The sequence below is a fragment of the Chroicocephalus ridibundus genome, chromosome 4 (genome assembly GCF_963924245.1).
Source record: "Chroicocephalus ridibundus chromosome 4, bChrRid1.1, whole genome shotgun sequence".
NCBI lineage: Eukaryota > Metazoa > Chordata > Aves > Charadriiformes > Laridae > Chroicocephalus > Chroicocephalus ridibundus.
This window is the reverse complement of record NC_086287.1, coordinates 32,323,007-32,343,006: the sequence shown is the minus strand read 5'-3', so window position 1 is coordinate 32,343,006 and position 20,000 is coordinate 32,323,007. Positions and strand designations below refer to the sequence as shown.

General features: G+C 36.9%; 1 protein-coding gene across 7 annotated transcripts in view; it reads left to right on the top strand.

The window, feature by feature from the left end:
* The window catches only part of NPAS3 (neuronal PAS domain protein 3), a 625,871-nt gene that overhangs the window by 498,365 nt on the left and 107,506 nt on the right, over positions 1-20,000 (top strand). The gene's annotated exons all lie outside the window — the stretch shown is intronic.

Sequence of the window (20,000 nt, the reverse complement as noted above, 5' to 3'; positions counted from 1 at the left end):
TTTGATGTAATGTAGACCAGTTAAAAGTCTATGGTCAGGGAGCCAAATTCTCAAAAGTATGTTTTAAAGATTTAGAACTAGTTTGCTATGCATTAGATGACACTACTGCAAATATGAATATATTCGTTTTTATATAAGGTTTAACAAAACAGATGTATATCTTACTAGCTAAGGTAAAGGCATAAGTAATGATTGTTGAACCTCTGGAAAGTGGAGTTTCTTCTTCCTGAAGAAGAAACTTGTCAGGTAGGACTTTGAGACGTTATCAACACACTCTCTTATTAACCATAATAAATGGCTGCATTTAGTAGGATGTGCAAAACCCTGTTTAAATATTCAGGGTTTGAGACCGCTTGTTACTACAGCTGCTGTAGATTTTACCCACCCATCCATAAGCCTAACTATGCCTACTAAACAATGGATATGGGAAAAGAGGTTGGTGTCTAGAATCGAGAGTGAAATCTACAGCCGCAACGCAATAGTGCACAGCTCAGCTCTGAATCTTTAAAAAGGCTTTTTATGCTTCCCAGACACTGCAGCATTACACTCTGGTGTATCAAGAAGTCTGCTGGTAATGTTCAAAATCCCACTTCATAAACAAACTGAAAGTGGAGGGCTCCAGACACTTCATAGAAATATTCTGCCTTGCACACAGAAAACGTAACAAATGTTGATTAGTTGTTACAACTACACAGCATAAGCTGTCTTCAAAGCTTTATTATGGAACAAAATTACAGTAAAAATTATGCAATCTATATACTCCTCATTATTACCCTCGTTGTAGTGTGGTCTGTGGATGTGATTCACAATCTAAGTAAATCAAAAAATGACATCTGCTAACATCAGTTAGAAGTGGATCAGGCCCTTTAAGATCTAAACAAAACAGAGCTGTTGCCAAAGAGATTTCAATAACTTGAAGCATTAAAAGATAATGAGTTAGAGGGGAAAAAAAGGGCTTGCCTTAAGCAGCAGAAGTGTAAACTTTTTTTCACTTTCTTTGTTTTGAAGTTTTAGTTTTTCATTGCAACATGGGGTAGAAACTTTCTCCATCTTTAGAGGAAAGCTGAAATTCTCTACTGTTTGTGTGATGCCGGAGTCGACAGCTTTAAGGAAAAGACAAAATTACTGCAAGTCTTGCAGTTAAGTTATGCAAGTTGGCAACCCTGCAAAGGTTAGAAGTTCACACAACTATGAATACTTCTGTAAATAATAACAAGCATCCAAAAATTAAAGATGCCACAAGTTGATGTAGATAAACTCTTCCCAGAATTCCCAGGTTTTATGAGAATCGAGAAATAGGACTAAGCAGAGTTGTTCAATTTTTTGTGCTCTCTGTACCCAGCTTTATTTTCTTCCCTTACTCTTCGTGCATTATTTTATGTTATTTTTTCTTTGGCCAAACTATTTGTTCTAGAGTTAGTATTCCCAAAGGACTTAGGCCTGATCTGTCTTGCTTTTTTGAAATTATATATCCATATTTTTCCATCCCCAAATTGAACTGCACAACTAGAATTATCTGCTATGTGTCTTCAGTTACACAAGGCTTTAAAATCATCTGAGTAATTCTCAAAGGCATATAGACACCAAACTTACACTAGTCTTTGAATGTTTTTATTGTTTTTATCAAATTCCCTTCTATTTAATCATATATTTGGGGATTTGTGATGCACAGAGCAGTGAATGTTGGAATGCTTATATCACAGGATCTCTCAGCTACAGCTGTGTAATATAAAAACTGTAGATTGACACCACGAGATTTCTTCCTTTCCTTCTGTACATTACATTATCAACTCTCATTTCATGTGCTATTATAGTCTGAAGGTCTTCAGAAGATCCTGTTGAATGTATATGGGAAATAAATTATTAGACTTCCTTTTTCGTTTAACGTCTCCAATTGGTTTCTCCAGAAAAGGAGATTGGTGAGGGCCTTGGAAGCCTGAATTTCATGTTCCGCTCCAACTTTCTTTTGTGATCTGGGGAAAGCCAGGGATAAGTTTCTACTATTTTACATGTACAACAAAACGCCTTAATGGCTGTCTCCATTTTTGACAAATAAAACAGGTGAGAGCACAACAAGAAACATATTCAGTTGGACTACTTTAGCAAAGGGCCTTAACCTCTCAATTTGGGTGACAGAGCATCTCTTTAAACTGCTCGAACAGGTCAGCCAAAGCAGCAGGTCGGGGCTGCCCCTAGCTAGATGCGTGTGTTCATCAGGGGCTGCTGAGTACAGGGAGAGTTCATCTAGAAAAGAGCAAAGTTCTTGGAGAGTGGGATGTGGCCTGAACTTAAGAGCAGGAAACCACAGAGAATGGTGGGCATTAAACTGTTTCACTATAATCTTTAGGTGCTTCCCCTGAAAATTATGTCATGCTCTCTACCTTACATTTCCTGTTTTAGAGGCTTACAACTTACTGCCAGATTTGTGCGAAAATTATTACTTTTCCCTTAAAGATGATCTGTGCTTTCAGACTGAAACTAAGACAATTTCCAGGTTTTCATTAAATATCTTAAATTGTGGGGTTTGAACATTTTCGTAATCCTGAAGTGTATCCCATTTTTTCTGTTGTTGCTCTGTTTCTGCATGCTGTGGAACTCCACGGCTGCTTGGAAGACTGTACGTTCTGTGGCTTGTATATGATAGATTGAGTAGTTTCTCCTGGTGTTTTGAGAGGAATTACAGCAGTCCTCATCCTTTGCGTAGTTTACATCTCAGTGCAGCAGTGACTCATAATTTACAGCATGTTCACAGGCATACTAAAGTCTCAGTGACATTCTGTTATCAAATAGCAAATTAACTAAAATCCTAAGATACATTTTATATTGACTGATTCTTTGGGTTATTGCTTCGAATAGTATAATTATGCTTACAAAAAATGGTAATATGACTAAACTCAAATTAAGAAATATAAAGGTCCTATTGCAGTGCTTTGAAACTGAAAAACTCAGGCATACATTTCACATCGCATAAAGCTGTGCCTAAGTTACACTATTCAGCAGTCGGAAACTGTCCTTTCATCTGTCAAGGTTAATTTACAGAAAATGATCAATTTATTTATTCTGAAGTAGAGAAAAATGTAAAATATTTCTTTCCCAAGAGACTCGTGCACTATAAGCAAAATATTTGTTTCTAAACAGCAAGCTTTTTTCCCATCTCTGGTAGAACAAGAAAATAGCACCTCTTCACCTTTCAGATTGGCTCCTTCATATTATTCATGCTAGTCTTTTCTCACTAATTTTATGATTATAATGAGGCAATGGTGTGCTAGTTAGCACAGAATGACCTTCTAATTGAAAAGCTGTAAATTCAGTCTCAGTGGCCAGCACTGGCAGAAATTTAAATAAATAGGTCTGCAAAGTCCTTACAATGGGCTGGCCTCTTGACCAAGGTCCTACCAAAGTCCTAGTCACCTGTCATCTGGCGATGCTTTGTAACTTCTTGGTGTTAACTGGCGGTCTTGTTACAAGTTAGGTTAGCATGAGAAGAACAAAGAGCAAGGAGTCTTTTATTGGTTAAACAGAGGATTTTGCATTTGAATATCTTCAATATCTGATCTAATACTATGCTCTGTAAAGCAGCCTCTCAGTCACATAAGGCTTACTGTTTAATTTCCAAAACATGATAAAAAGCTGGCCAGACTGATGCATCAATAATTCCTGTCTCTTTATACAGTTTTTCTTGATCATGGTTTTAATGTTTGTGCATTTATTATTATTTGAAAGCACTAATAACATTGGTTTAATGAGATTTTCTTTCTGACAAGCACTTAAGATTGGTGCCCAGATACTACAGTGATAAGGTCTTTTTAAGCGTTAGGGAAGATGGATGGATAGTTGTGAGCAACTCTAAGAAATTGTGCAGCGTTCATTGTGTCTTAGAGATAGACAGTTTATGAAATGGTCACAGCACATTATCCTACCCACACATAAATAAATACCTCTCAGGATCTCGATGCTGGTGCTTGGCACTGTCTCACTAACGTTCATAACACTAGCTAACACTATATTAGTGATAACTAATAAGAGTTGATAGTCTTGTATTGTATAGAGCAGCTTTATGCTGTCAGTGTCATGCATCTTTATCAGGAATATATCATACAGACAATGGACATTTTCCATATCCTTTAAAGTTTTGCATTCTGTATATTTGGTTGTTAGACAAATAGAGCAAGCTTTGCTGACTTCATTTTCATTCTTGGCAGCATGTTTTTATCATAAGGCAGATAGTCATTAATTTACAGAATCAACGCTGGGAACAGCTTTTGTGATCTCATATTAAATTTTCCCCTGAATCCGCCCCTTGGCAAAAATTACTCACATCGTTAAAAAATATTTAATTAGGCTGTAGTTTATACCCAGCTCACTGGGGAAATGTTGGAATTAATATGATTTGCATGAATTCTGTTTCTCTTTTTCTGTTAGAGATTAGTTTTGAATTCAGTTCAGAGGGTCGCTGACACTGCCAAGGACTCACAATCGTGAAGGTCAAACAGGTAGCAAATACTTCCCTTGGGTAGCTTCCCTGAAAAGACAGCTCAAAATTGCTTTTAATTATGGGTTACCTAAAAGGCCACTTGCTGTTTTTATTTTTCCACAGATCTCTGAAACATTATGTGGCTGAAAGTTCTAGGTAGACCACATCGGTTCAAATCTAAAACAACCTAAGTCGTGTTTTCACTTCTTTTTCTTTTCTTAAAAATGAATAGCATACAAAACCCAAATAGAGATTCATTCACATGAAACAGGCATACATACGTATATGTATATGCTTAAACCAAGCAATTTTTGGTGGCCATTCCTCTCTTGCAGTGGAGGGGAACCCAAAAATCTCCTTCTGTTTCATAAGGTTTGTAGAAAAAAAATTTAAAAAGAATATTTTGGAAGCAAAAACATTTTCCGTCATAGCAGTGCATCCACTGCCTTAATTATCCTTCACAAGATAAGATACAATGTTTAGTTATGCATTCTCTTGTTTATGGATTTCAAGGGTTAGAAAAAACCCTGGGGATCAACAATCCTGTGCTTTTTAAAAAGAGAATTTAATGGAAACTTTAATTAATAATCTAATCAATCAATTAATCTCTGTTACATAAGTGTTGAAATCTAATTCTCATTCACAGCTCTATCTATACAGAGAGAAACGAAATGGCTGCCCAGTTATCAGTCTGATGGGGAACCGTTGCAGACACAAAGAAAAAGTGAAACTGTAATAGCTCTGTGAAGCTGGCACAGATAACATAATGTTAACAAAATACTCTTGAATTTGGGATAGATCACAATATGTCATTGTGGTGAGCTGTTGTGCTGTTCATTTCAGAAGTTCATTTTTTCTTTAGATGCGTATAAGAATGTAAGAACAGTCCCCCAAATATTTAGGAGTTGACCCGTTTGTTTTGTGGAAACTCTTGACAATTACAGCTTATCAGTAGTCAGAAAATCCTGTTAAATAGTGAGCGTCACATAGTGTTGACTTTTGCCTTGAGTTCAGAAAATGTAAACCATCTGCTTTATGAAATATGTGCAGACCACACCATGCTGTTGACTAGCCAACTGTTGATAAATAAATATTTATATACCGAGTGATTTATATAGGGCTTCTATCAGTACTGCGAAGGTTAGAGTCAGTTTGACCCTTATTTCTAGGACTGCGAGTCAATCCAACCTCTTTGGAACCTGGAACCCTGCCAGAGGTGCCTGCAGTACTGATGGCAATTTAATTGATAACAATGCAGATGAAGATTCTTTCGTGCACAAACTCATCTTGAAAGCAGACTCTGTGTACGTGTGTCTGTGTGCTTCCAAATACTCCAAAAAATCCATTAAGAGACTCACCTTATGTGTAGCAAAGAGAATGAAATCATAGATAGGGCTGCACATGTGTCGTACAGCTTCTGTGACCAAGCTTCTACTTTGTTTTGAAAAGTGAGTTCTTGTAAGTTCAATGTGTAAAAATACTTAAGGGAGAGTGTTACAATTTACTGAAGAGCCTTTTGCAGAGAAGTGTAAAAATATAAATAAGCTTTGGATGAGGAAATTGAAGATTTGTACATCCTTAGCAATGTTTTTAATACTTTGGGCTACAGACCATGGGCTACAGTCAATGCAGTCTCTACATCTAAACTCCTACAAAGTCTGAAATGTAATTGTATTACACTTTGAGTAAAGACTCTACAGACAGGAAAATATGGTTTATGGGCAATTTTTGGACTGCAAAAGGCTAATTAGATATTTACATCAAGATCTCATTTACTGTCCTTTAGTTCTTTCCTACAGTAATAGAAAAAGCAAGTAACAAAATGTCATACTGAACTAACATTGAACCTAATTCCCTGTCTCTTAAATTTAGTGATTTACCATTTCTTTAAAGCAGTGTATTTTTCCTTCTATCTCTGGCATATACATTTTCCATCCTTTCCCAAGATGCACGTCCTGATGGCTCGATATCGCACTCTTTTTGGCAAGGAAAGGCTACAGCTTTATTTGCAACACAAATTTGTCCAAATACACTAGTATTAATTGTGCACACTATATACAAAAATAATAGCTTACCTTGCCAGCAGGCAGACTTTCCAGTCAGTGATTATAATACTCTTTTCCAACTGAAGAGTTTTGAATTTTCTTGCCTGACAGTGAAAAACTGACCATTCCAACCCACGAAAGTATATTTCTCTAAAGACGGTGAACCAGAATTTCTCACCCTAATTTGTAGCAACTGAAAAATTCAGTTATATTCATTTGCCTCCATCCTTATGTTGTCCTTCTGCTCTGTTACCTTTTTCTCCCTTCTGTTGCTCGACTTGCCACCACTGTCCCTTGCAGCATCCAGGGACCATTAGCTCATAAGTACACCATTCTGGCCACATGTGATACAACACACATATATCAGATACACAATATGATTTACCACAACTAAGAATAAAGTGCTAACATTTTGCTGAATAGGGGCTTAGGAAGTGCCAATCAAGCATACAGGTTACCGTGTTAGCAAGTTGTGATACACCATTTGGAATCCAGCAGCAAAGCAACACCACGGTTTTCCAAGCAGGCATTAAAAGCATGGTGACAGAACATCTGAGGTTTAAGACATTGTCATACCCAAAGTATGACAGAGACCATTTGTAATGCCATTCTGTTCTTGTTTCTGCCGTTTGGACCAGAGGCAGCTGTATGGATAGCTCTCTGGACACTGACAATGCGGAGAGCACTGTTAACATGTTCAACTAGAGCAGCAGTTATAACTCAGGAAAAAGATCTTGGAGCCACTATGGACAGATAGTTCCCTGAAATCGTCAACTGAATGTGCATAAGCAGCCAAAATGTTAAGCATGATGAGAACGGATATTGAGGCCAAGACGGAGGGCATCATTCTGTCATTTCACAAAACGTTGGTGTTCTCGTGCCTTGAGTACCATGAGCCGTTCTGCTCCCTGCATCCAAGCAGGAATATTGTGGAGTTACAGTACAGAGAGGGGTAACTACAATGGTCAAGGGGATCAGACAGCTGCATTACAAGGAGACAAGAAAAAGGCTGGGACTTTTCAATTTGGAAAGGAGAAGGCTAATAGGGCATTACGATCCAAGGTTGCAAAATGAAAAGGATAGTGGTTTGAGGCAGGACTTTTATCCACAAAATCTTGCAGTACTGGAATTAGGAAGCACTCATTGAATCTTTGATTAGATCAGTTAAAAAGAGATAAAGTATTTTTCTGGGATTGATGGGTGTCCACTTGTGCAAAAATGGATTAGACAGGTTCATAGACAACAGACACAAACAAACGCTGAAGGGAACAAGCAGGGATATACTCTGTAACATGCTTAATGCAACAGCTGTGAACATGGCCACTCTCACATACTCTGCATAATTGCAACTCCTAATGCCTCAGAAAAATGAAAACAAAGGAACTATTTCATATATAAAAATACCAAAAAAATAGAATGAATAAGAGAAAGGGAAAAGCCTAAAAAATATATACTTACTCGTTACAAATGTTTGAGGTAGGGACCGTGATTTATGTATTTTAGTCTACGGTGGAGTATCAACAGTGACTGGGTCATGGATGTTTTAGTCATACAAAAAGCTTTAGTTGAACGTAATTAGAGGACAAACTTATGTTTTCAAAACTAACGTCAGTTGTCATATACCTCACAAGATAAAGATTGCTCATAGTCTAAAAACTAATATAGCTTTTTTTTATTCCCATTTTACTATTCTTTAGTTAGTAGGTATTGGGAGTGATGCTGGAGGGAGAACTGAACTTCATGTGTTGGCCTTATTATCTTGTTGCCATTCACTGTTGCTCCAGTCCTTAAATGCATCATCAAAAAGGCAAGCAACTCTACTGTTCCAAATAGTGGGTTTCATTTCTAAATTAATTAAATGAGAGAAAAATCATATGAGTAGGTGTTCACGGTCTTTTAAAGCCATTAAAAAGGATGGAGTGACTAGCTGTAAAGTCAGCTAGGAAATGTACTTGTCACTTGCAATAGACGTAGGCACTCAGGAAGCAGCAAAGTAAAGTTAAGCAGATAAAATAAATACAACCCTTTATAATGTTTCGTTAGTTAGTTCAGAAGTGTGCAATCAGACAATCAGATTGTGTTGGATTTTTATTACCTCCAGAAAGAGAGTCGTACAAGGCTCCTGGATTAACACGTATAGTTTTATGCAATTATAAGCAGTGGGAAGAATTCCACAGTGTGAAGAGTTGCAATTATTTTTCTGAGGTAGGAAGGATATTTATTTTCACTAAGTATCGACTGAGTTACATAGACAAGGTATAGATAGCAAGTCGATTAACGGACACCTATATATTTCGCTGTTGTTTTATTGGATTTATTGTCTGCGTTACATTTATCATTCTGTCCCAGAAGCTCCACTTCCTTTCTTGTTTTTTGCAGTTCTGTTTCTCAGTGGTTATATCCCTGTTTGCTCCCTCTGTATCTCCTGTATTATTTCCTTTAGTGTTTCCTTCTGTTCTGCTCGTGCTTCTCTGAGTTCAGCTCCATTTTCACCATTTCCCTCTCATCTCTTCCAAAGATTTCCATAGAACTCTATAATTTTGAGTCTCAGATTTTTTCCCCCTGCTTCTCTGAGTATTTCCCTTCTTACTGAAGCTTGCAGCTCAGTTGCGTTTCAATCACCTCTTTCGGCATTTCTTGCCCATATCTCAGTCTAAGGAGAAGCGAACTTTTGGCCTACTATTTCCTAACATGTATTAGGTGATGTAACATGCAGACACTTAAGAAATTTCAGATACAAAAAATATCACAAAGTTTTGAAGGTGTCTTTTGTCTTCAGAAATGGGGACTCGTTGCAGTAGGTATGTGTCTGTGAGCCTGCAGAACCTTCTCCCTCCTGCCTGCTCTTCAGTAGTGCTGAATACTGCAAAAGTACATATATGAAGTACTTTTTATCCACTCTTCTTTCTCTCTCACAACTTAAAACTCACTGTCATCCCATTATCCAGATTCACTATCATGGTTTCATCTCCACGCCTTCCATAATACCCGCTAGTAGTACAAGTGGGTCTCCCTAATAGACAATATTGTCCTCTGACAATACAGTTCCCTCTCCCTAAATCCAATTGCATTTTAGATCTGAAACCATCAAAAATTTGTCATTTCATCTGTCCCCATTTCTCAATGATTTGGTTATCTAAGACCTTCATTGCTTTAATCTCCCTCTCCTGATGCAACATCTGTCTCACTTTTTTCTTCAGTCTGAGCAAAATGTGACTGTTACGTTCTTTTCTTACCAACCTATAAGGATCCCAAAATCTTTATTTTTCTGACAACTCTGCTTCACTTTGGTTTCCCACAGTAATCTCTCAGATTTCCTCCATCTTCATTCCTGCTTTTGGCTTTCTGGTACTTCTCATGCTGCCTTCAGTTCCTGGCAGAAGCCTGTAGGTATCATTTGTTAGCTCTAGCATATCTTGCTCTTCTTTTTCTGACTGCCTCTCTCCTACTTTAAAATATAAATGTTACCCATACTCTTCCACTCCAAAAATTCTTTCTCTTTCCAGAATACTGGGAATTCCTTTCTTCTTTCCTGGATTCAGTTATATCTTCAACACCAAAACTCCTTAATTTTATTGTATCATTTATAATACGTGCATTGATGTGTAAATTATTAATAAAGAAATCTAAAATTTTAAAAGGAAAGATTTAAAGAAAAACTAGTCATGGAAAGAACTTGGGAGTTTACTTCACCTTTCTTCATTGTCATCCTACAAATTCTACATAACTTTTATTTTTCTTGTTAGAGAAGAGAAAACCTACATAGGTGAGCTAAATAACTGTGTTCTGGTTTGGGGAATACAGCTTTATCAAATCCACAGACAGTGTTTGAGAGAGCTTAGATGGGAAGGTTTAGAAGTCTGTGACAGGATAGTAACCTTCTATTGCTTTTTCTTTTAAGCAAAAGAAATGGCTTGGGTTTTCCATAAATATGAATGTTTAATAAACAATGAAATGCTGAATGACGTTAGAATATCAATCCTTTTAAAATGTTTATGTTTATTTCAGTAAAATTTGACACAATCTCTCTCGTTTCAAGGGCAGTGCAAGCAATATCCACTGTGATTCATGTAGCATGCAGGTGTACTGTGGGTTAATCCTAAAGAATGTGCATCTTCAAAGGTCTTCACAATGTTTCGAGCATTTGTTCTTTTTTTTCCCTTAACATGCCTGAAATGGAAATTCATCTGTGAACAGTGGTTTTTATTCGTGTTTTCACAGAAGCACATTTGCATGCCCTAGAAAAGAATCAATATTATGAATGAGAACTCTCCCCAAAAGTCTTTAATTATATGTCTGTGTATCAATATGTAATATTTTATGTTTCTTCAGATTTTTTCTTCTTTTAGCTGACACAGGCAGACTTTGAAAGGGGTAAAATCAGCAATGTAACAACGAAATGCATGCAAACTTGTTAAATGTGATGGCAAAATAAAAAGCTTCAGTCAGTATGATCAGTTAAAAAAAAAAAAGATAGCCAGCAAACTGTCTATCATGTGATGAAATTTGACAGTAGGGATTATGGCTTTGATGGACCAGAACAGCTAATAGAAGAAGCTGACATTTTTGAAACCCTGCTAATTAAGGGTTCCTTCCTTAATATTAAAATAAAGTCTTTGTCTGGGTTTTATGGTTGGAGAATCAGGTGTTTTCATTAATATATGCCAGTCAGTCTTAATAAGCTTGGAGGGCAGAGGAAGTTATTATTGAGTGACCTTCTACAAAATAAGCATGTTGCTAAGGGCTCTAACCCTGCCCTGTTCAGACTGATGAATCTCATTTCCAATGCAAAAGCTTCACAAGAAATCCAAGTATTCTCTGTGCAATCACAGAAAATAATCCTTGTGTCTCTTGTAATGTCCAGAATTGCCACTTACTATACTACTACTGTACAATGAATATTACAATACATATTATTTTTCTAGCACAATTGTCTACATTTCTGAATTGCCAAGAATAGAAAAACTTATTGTCAAGACACTTGTATTGAAAAGTCAGCTCATTTTAATACTTCTCAAATAGTCATCTACCCTGTTCATGAATTATAATGCACAGAATACATCTGACAATACTAGCTTTGAAAAAGAGATATGTCTGTATTATTACATATTCATTTTCAACTAGATTTCGAACAGATTTTAAACCATTCATTGAAATTCATTGAAATGATAAATTCACAGTTGGATTTTGATTGACTCTTAATCTAATTTTACATTTGATAAGTTTTCATCTTTTTTTTAGTAGTAATTTTGATTTTCTGCAGATTTTTCAAGCTAAGTGAAAGGGTGTGGTAAGCTGCTAAGACTCATCATATATTTGCTGATAGAGATTAGAAAATGAGCTAGTGAACCATTTTAAATAAGGGCAGCATTGTAACTACCAGTGATGTGTCTCACATCAACTCTGGGCAATTTCCAACACCCCAAGACTTTCTGCAGATATTTACTAATATTCTGTTGCTTTTTGCTTTCCTTTCTTTTCTCTCAGTAGGCCAAGTCAGTACTCTGAATGGTTGTGTGAGATGCTGCGCTTATAATAAATACAGTGGATAATGGATGAAATTCAAAGCAACACATCCAATTTGCTGACACTATGCGAATAAAATAACATGGCTGCCAAGTAAAAATATCAAAGTTGGGAGAATATACACACTCCCAGGTCATTGAGTGAATCTCTAAAAGTTGAGTATTGAATAGGAAGCAATGAACTGCATCACACTTGCAGATCTCCTTCCTTTAATTGATAGCACAGCAGATGGATCTACTTTTTTCTTATCAACCCAAACCAATCTATCACAATCTGTAGAGCATTTGATAAAACTTATTCCAAACAGGTTTGTTTGTTTCTTTATTTACATTGATGATGAGGCTAAATTGGCTTCAGAACTCAAACACTGCAACAGAAGTAGATATACATACTCTCGGATAGTTCTTACCCTATATAATTACATACATAAATACATTGTAAACCAGTGAGACAGTTCAAACCAGTGCCAATGTTAGAAAAGACAAAATTGAGGCCCATGTATTTAATTTTTTTCTAGTCATTTTGTTCCCAGGGTATTTTGACAGACATGATAATAAAATAAAATAAAATAAAATAAAATAAAATAAAATAAAATAAAATAAAATAAAATAAAATAAAATAAAATAAAATAAAATGCCCTGGTCAACATATCCCACCTTAAGAAAGACCCACTATCCGAGGCAATGTTTGAGTTATTTCTGAAAGCCTAATAGATACCACCTTTGGGTGGTATCTGTTTACACACAATCGCACTATTTAGTCCAGTTAGTCTACAAAGTGCTTTGGATATGAAAGACTCTCTGTATTCTGTTCCATTAAAGTCAAAGCCATCTATGCACCTTGGACTCTTTGCATCTCTACTTCATTTACATATTTGCAGTTTGGGATTTTTGGCTTCTTTATCCTTTAAGCGTTTTTTCCCCCAAATAAAAGAAACTTGATTTAGTTCTGTACCTACCCTTGATCCTATTCATTTTGGACCACTCGATAGGAAAGGAAAAAGTACTAAGTGCAATATTTTTCTTCGAATTTGTAAAACTGATCAAATCAAAATCCCCACAGGCACTTTCTTGCTTCTTTGTGTTTGAGGGAAATGTATGGGTGTGGCTGTGGATGTGGGCGGTGGAGGTCGGGGAGCTAGCTTTGGTGTGATCAGTGATTTCCACTCTGGTTTTAGTGGATAGATATGAACAATACAGGGAAAACAGCTCATATAGTACTTATTAGCATCTCATTGGCAGCTCCAAACTACAGGAGTGAAACATTAGATGTACCCTAGGAATGCTTCTTTCAGCTATAGTATTGGGCACCTAACATACTGCTGCTCTGTAGCTCTTTTAGTATTTTATTATTTAAAGAAATGCAGAGTAAAACATGTGAAGCACCTGAAAGTGGTCAAAAAGAAAGAAGTGGGAGTCACAACACTTGCACGTCAGTAAGTTTTGGAGGATTATTTTTTTTTTCTCACTGCTTACAGTGAGTTTAGAACTCCAAAGCTTGCTGTTAAAAAGTCTGATTGAAAGCCTGCTGATTTCTGTTGATAAAACTGCTGTAGACATCAGTGTGAGTAAGAACTAACCCTTGGAGAGAAATATTCCATTCTCATCCTTGTTGGCATTGTGTTGCTAAATACTATGACAAGGTCTTTCTTACACCCTCAGCAGTATTTTATGCAGTGCCTGCAGTGGCTCATCTAAGAGCCAATATTAGTGCTCATTCACCAAAAAATTAAGAGTAAAGCAGAAATGCTATCTTTATGCAGAAATCGATATTCATAAATAAAGCAACCAAAGTCACTTTACTCAAATACTGTAAATGCTATAATTTTTACTATAAATGTAATTGAAACAAGGTCATTCATTCTGTTGCTGGAAAACAAATAGTGTACTAAGCTAGATTTACTCCTTCTTCAAGAATAAAGGATTTTTGTGAAGGAGGAAGGAAATTTATTCTACAGCAGAAGCCAAAAGGTGATTTCCACTTCCAAACATTGTGAGTGTCACTCAGGGCAAGAGTTATGATGAGAAGAGGATGCTCCAGGATGTTTGGAAAGGACTCCCTGATTGCTGACAATGGTGTAATACTATAGTAAGTGTGGTATCAACTTTGAAAACTCCTATAATATCAGCGTGCCTGGACAATGTGAAGTGCTAAATCCAGGGTCAGTGAATCTTAATGTAGATTCTCATGATTTAACGTTAGTCCTGTGATTAGAAGGAGTGGCATATGAAAGGCGAGGCTTGTGCTAAATGTGGCAGGATACAGGGTACCCAGAGGACACCCCAATGTGCTGAATCATCTGTCTGCGTGCCATCCATCCATATGGATGTACGAGTACCCACAGAAGGGAAAGTTTCAGAGCCGAGACCAACGTAAACCAATTGAAAGGATTAAAAAGACACAGCGCAACATATTAATGTGTAATGTTTAAGGTCTAGAGTTGTGGGTAGGTGGCTGATTTAGCACAGAAGGAAGAGCACAAATGTAGCTGTAACGACAGCCAGAGCAGTCAGCATGTCCCTCTCTACCAACACATTTGTGAATCCTGTGATAATCTGACTGTGAAAAGTATTACTCTAATACCTAAGTGATCAATATGGCTAATCACTTTCAAGAGGAAGGCAGACAACATCTGTTTGCATCATGTATAACTCCTGCCTTTCTCTGCAGCTTTGCTTTTCTATTTGCTCTTATTTTCCTGTCTTCCTCATCTTTCATGAAACTGAAGCTAAACATCTTGGCAGTTATTTTTTGCTCTCACCTTTCAGCTGTTACATTTGAATGTAGTAATATTTTTCTGTTCCTGCAGACGTTAAGTCTTTTGTGGCTTTCAAACTTGGAGTGACCTCCAATCCTGGAGAAAAAAGGGTGGAATTTTCCAGAGGGACACAAAAGGAGACTTGAGGAAAGAGAGAGAATTTGAGATGGGAAGTAAAGACATGTGAATGACTTGAGAAAGAGAATGGGCTGGCTTGAAATGCAGCAAGAATAATCATTTAAACAAAAAGGCTGGTAGGAGTTCTGGGAATATTTTCCACAGTGATTAAGAAAAAGTGAATGAGAAATATCTTCTCTTTCCCAAAGGAACAGCAGAATCTTTTCTTCTGTTACACAGTCTTGTAAAATGCAAATGTGTTTTAGAAAGTAGTTTGAGAAAACTGTGAAATTTGAGCTTTTATCCAGTACCCCAATTTCCTTCTACGTACCTGATGGAATCCATACTGATACACTCTTAAAGACAGGAGCTATAAGAGGATCTAACTTAATTTAGAGGCCTCTTCCCACAAAACCATAGTCCCACTCAGGGTTAAGACTGCAAGATCCTCAGGACTTGAGGAAGGGCTCCCCTTCCAGCCTGGCACAGGGTCACAGAGGCTTGTACAAAGAACTTTAATTCCTTCATTCTCAGGTTATATAGGGTTACAAAGAACTGCCGTGGGCAATCTCTGTACAAGATGAAGAAAAAATAAAAACAAAGGTACGAGAGAAAATGGGAGCTGAGCTGAGCAAAAGCAAGTGTCCAAAGATGTCTGTTTAATACCCAGTGCTAGTGTTAGCTGCCTTGCATATACTTGCTCCTGATAGACTAGGTGCCACTTTATGTCAGCTGAAGAAGGCTACAAGCCCCCACCCTATGCCAATAGGAAAAATCTCTAGTTGATAGCTGCCTAACATAAAGGTATTAAGGATTTTATATCCATGGCAAAATTTTCAAAAGAGCCGTCTCAGGCTGAGCATCCAGAATCAAAGGCTGCGTTTGAAAAGTTGACCCTGGCCTTTGGGGAGACACTGCAAAGACTTTTTTTATAATGTTTCCTGAAAGGTAAATTTGAATCTCATTCCGTATTCCCACATTGGACTAAATTGAAAGTGCCTCCACTGATGTCAACAGTTTAATGAAAATTGCTGTAATTTCATGGGTATTTTTTTTTTGTAACCTATGCTAAATGAGTTACATGCTGCTGTATATATGTATGTGCGTACAGTAATTGGAAGACTTTTCATTCTATCCATTCTATCCTGTCCACTGTCGAAGAGAAATTTTTCTTTCTCCTCTCTCTACTAGTATATATAAAACTTGATTCAGAAATGTTTTCAATTTCTTTGTCTGTCCTTGAGATACATGAACTAAAATTTAAAGTAAGATGGATAGGGAAAAAACATAGCTTTTCTGCCAAAGCAGTTCAATATTAAGCAGAATCCTGTGATATGTAAAAGTTATGAAGAGGGAGCTATGATACCCATTAGTCCAGAGGAAAATCTATTCTAATTGTGATACCACATCGCATTGTATTTCACTCTCTTATTGGTGTATTATTTTATAAATTGTAGTACAGTGTGGCGATTGTCATATTGCATTCCATACTTCATCTCTAATCTTCCTTGTTGGGTTACATGGAGCTTAGTATCTAGAGAAACGTGAAATAACCAGAAAATGCATAATATAAATTCTTATTCAACTACCAGCAATTTGGTGTATTAATCCTAATACAGAAAAATTCAATATGGCATAGGAATATTACTCCTTTTTCTGTTGCTATTTGTCACCATATTCTACCTTAAAAAGTATTTAATTAATCACTCCTTAATCTCGCCTTAATCATTAAGGCATTTACAGTGCACTGTCCATTTCCACAACCTCAAAGTACTGTTTATCCATTCAATCAAATGAGATTTACTGTAGCACTAACTTTTGTTGTTGCAACAATACCACAGTTAGACAGTATTGCTCAGTACAGGGAGAATAGCAAAAACGGTTGATGTGCCTGTTTGAATAGGCAAATTAATCCTTGTTTCCATTTCTCCAGCAGGATGTGATGATTCTGATTTAGAAAAGTCAACCTGAACTTCAAAATAATTACATTATTCACCAAACTGCGAAGTTACCGAATATGAAATGCTAATATCTCAGATATTTTTATAACTTCACTGATTTTACGGGATAATAGCTACTTCTTTAAAATATTAAGTCCTCTGAGATTTTTGGAAATGGCATGAAAAAACATATTGTCTAATACGCTGTAAGAGAAAATAAGGAATTGCTAACCAGTTTTTCTGCTAAAGAATCTGCAGCTTCCTGTTGCTGTAAGCAGATATAGAGGTCTGCACTCCACAGTCACTTCATTAGTAACAATCTGCAGCAAGTCTTTTGAAGTCAGTACAGTTAACCAGCTGTAAAACCAATGTTACTGAAATAAAATCCAGACCTACCATGGCCATGCTTTCCGCCATGTAAGACACTCAACTCTCCTGCTTCTTTCAGATTCTCACTATTGTTAGTAGTAACACAGTAGTATCTCAGATAGTACAGAATGGTAACCACTGGTAAATTTACATTCTTTGTAGTGGTGACCACTGTGACTGAAGAGTAGCAAATGCAGTCAGCATGCATGACTCGTCTTGCTCAGAGCCACGCAAGGCGGGAGGATAGCTAGAGACCTTTTGACAGCTAGCACAATACTCATTCCTCTAGAGCATATTGCATGCATCCTATACATATTCAGTTCAGTTAGAAAAAAAGATTTTTCTACCAATCAGGGCAGTGTATGAAAATAATTCCATCTCTCCGTGCTGCATGCATCATGATTATGGATGTGCTGAAGCACCAATAATCAATCTCAGTTACTGGAGAACGTGTTGTCACTTGCTGTTCTTAGTCATGCAAAGTGTTGTACAAAGAAGCAGAAGTAATACAGGTTGATTTTCATGGAGGTGTTATTGTACATGAAGTACTGAGAGGTTATACATTATGATAGGAACACAAGCTGCTCAGTGCTGTTCATTTTGCTGTGTTTTTATAAATGATTATGGAAATAAAATATAAGCTGCGTGGCTGCGCTGTCAGCTAGAGTACCTTGGGCTTTTCTCCCACTTTCTTCCTCCCATCCAAGCAACTTGCAGAGGTGGCGTTATCAGACATTTTTTCCTCGTCCCAATGAACTGTTTTTTTTCTGCAGGGATTAGTTTAAAATGATCCAATCCATGTCCTATAAAATTGCTATCTTTTTGTAAGTTGTAAGTGGCAGCTGGCAGTTCAGAGGTGCCAAGATCATCCATATTAAGCAAAAGAACCAAACATTCATTTGCATCCTGTTTACCTTGAGGGAACTTCAGCAGAAGTTTAATGTTAAGCACGTGTTTAGTGTTTTGTTGAGGTTTAAAACCCTGAAAAGGCTGCTCTCTCAGCAGCAAAAAGAAGCCTAAAACTCAGTGAGCGCTACTGAATTGGCTTCCAATAAGTACAAAATAAATTAGTTTGAAGGGTGAAAAAAATCTTTTAAGTCTACACCTCATGCCAAAGATTTTGTTACACCCAGAGCTGTAAATCTGAGGAAGAGTAAATTGGCTAATGACAAGACCTAACCTGTGCAATTATACAGGGTCTTCTCAAAGTCTGATATTTCCTTTTAGAGTCTGTATTTTTTAAGCTACAGGCTGAAATGAAGCACACTATTAAACTGCCACTTCGGGGTATTAGGTTGTTCATGGCTTCTCTCTATTTTTGTCACCCAAGGTTGCAGTGATTTTCTCAGGGATTTCTATTGTTATTGCCATACTAGTCCATAGTATAGCTAGGTCATAGCATCATTTTGAATGATCTTGAGTTCAGCTCAAGATTGGCAGAAAGAACAAATTAGTTCATAGCTCTTCTTATAATCCCCTATGCAGAAAAGGAAAATAAAATTGCATTTTCATTTCATCTTTCATGCTTACAGCACTGGTGTCATTAACCCATCCATACCCTGAGAACACACAGGTTTATTTGCAACATCTTGTAACAAGAATGAATGAATGGATGAATAAGAATGTTATTTAAAAAAAAAAACCTCTTGTTTTCGGTTTGTTTAAAATACCGTAATAGAATGTATACAAAATTCCAATTTGAGCAACTAGAATTCTATTTCCGTGGGCTCGGTAACAGTGATCATGAACCTTGCCATTGCTCCTTATGAAGTACTTGTCATAGATAGTAGGCTGGAATTTCCCTTACTTTGCTTCGCCATTAGCTCCTCAGATCAGTGTCTCTTGCTCGTTTCCTGAAGACAAGTAAAGACAGACAAGGTCAGCGTCTGGTAAATGCCCTATAAAGCCCATACATTTCTGTATTTCTGCTATTAGAGCAGTTTATTCCTGCACACGTGCTTTCTCATTTCACTTCTGCCCAGGCTGCCCTTGAACCATGACTGTTTTCTGGGGAGGTGGGAGCAGGCGGGAGCGAGTGGAGAGGAGTGAGGCAAAGCTCCGGTTGTCATGGTGCCTTTCCTGCCTCAAACATTTAGGGTTAATAATTTTATATGTAACATGTTCTGAGGTAGTTTTTCTCATTGCCGTTCGCTATGGCATGTGTGAGTGCTTGTATTTGAAATGGGTACTTGGACTTCATAGTTTAATGTAGTTAATAATACAACCGTGGAATGAAAGATATGCTGAAGTATTTCAAAAGAGGAGTTGTGATTGAAATACAGTAGTGAAAAGCTGACAGATAGAGTTTATCAAAGTGCTGCAGTTTACCTTCATACAGAAGGAGAGTGGCTGTTTTCATATGCACTAATCCCCAAATAACCATCAAGAAATATTAAAATACACATTTTATTAGTTTCATTTAATTTCTTAATTGCTCAAATTCAGTTTACCAATTTATTGCTGTGTGAAATGCTTAGAGGCGATGCGTACATTAAAGGGATTATTTACATGTAATCCCTCCCTCCCAAAGGATACAAACTGATCATTTATGAATCCTGATTTACACTCTGTAACAATACCAGATGAATGAAATAGTTACTGTAGAATGATGTAGCTCCTGGAAGTGCAATACTGCGTGGAGTGTGATTTAGTACTAAAACTGAACTATCTCGTTTTCACTGATGATTTTAGTAAAGGTGAGTGAACTTCACTTTTAGAATTTAGATTAACCAAACTGGAACTGCTTGCTGCAATTGAACCATTTATTTTCT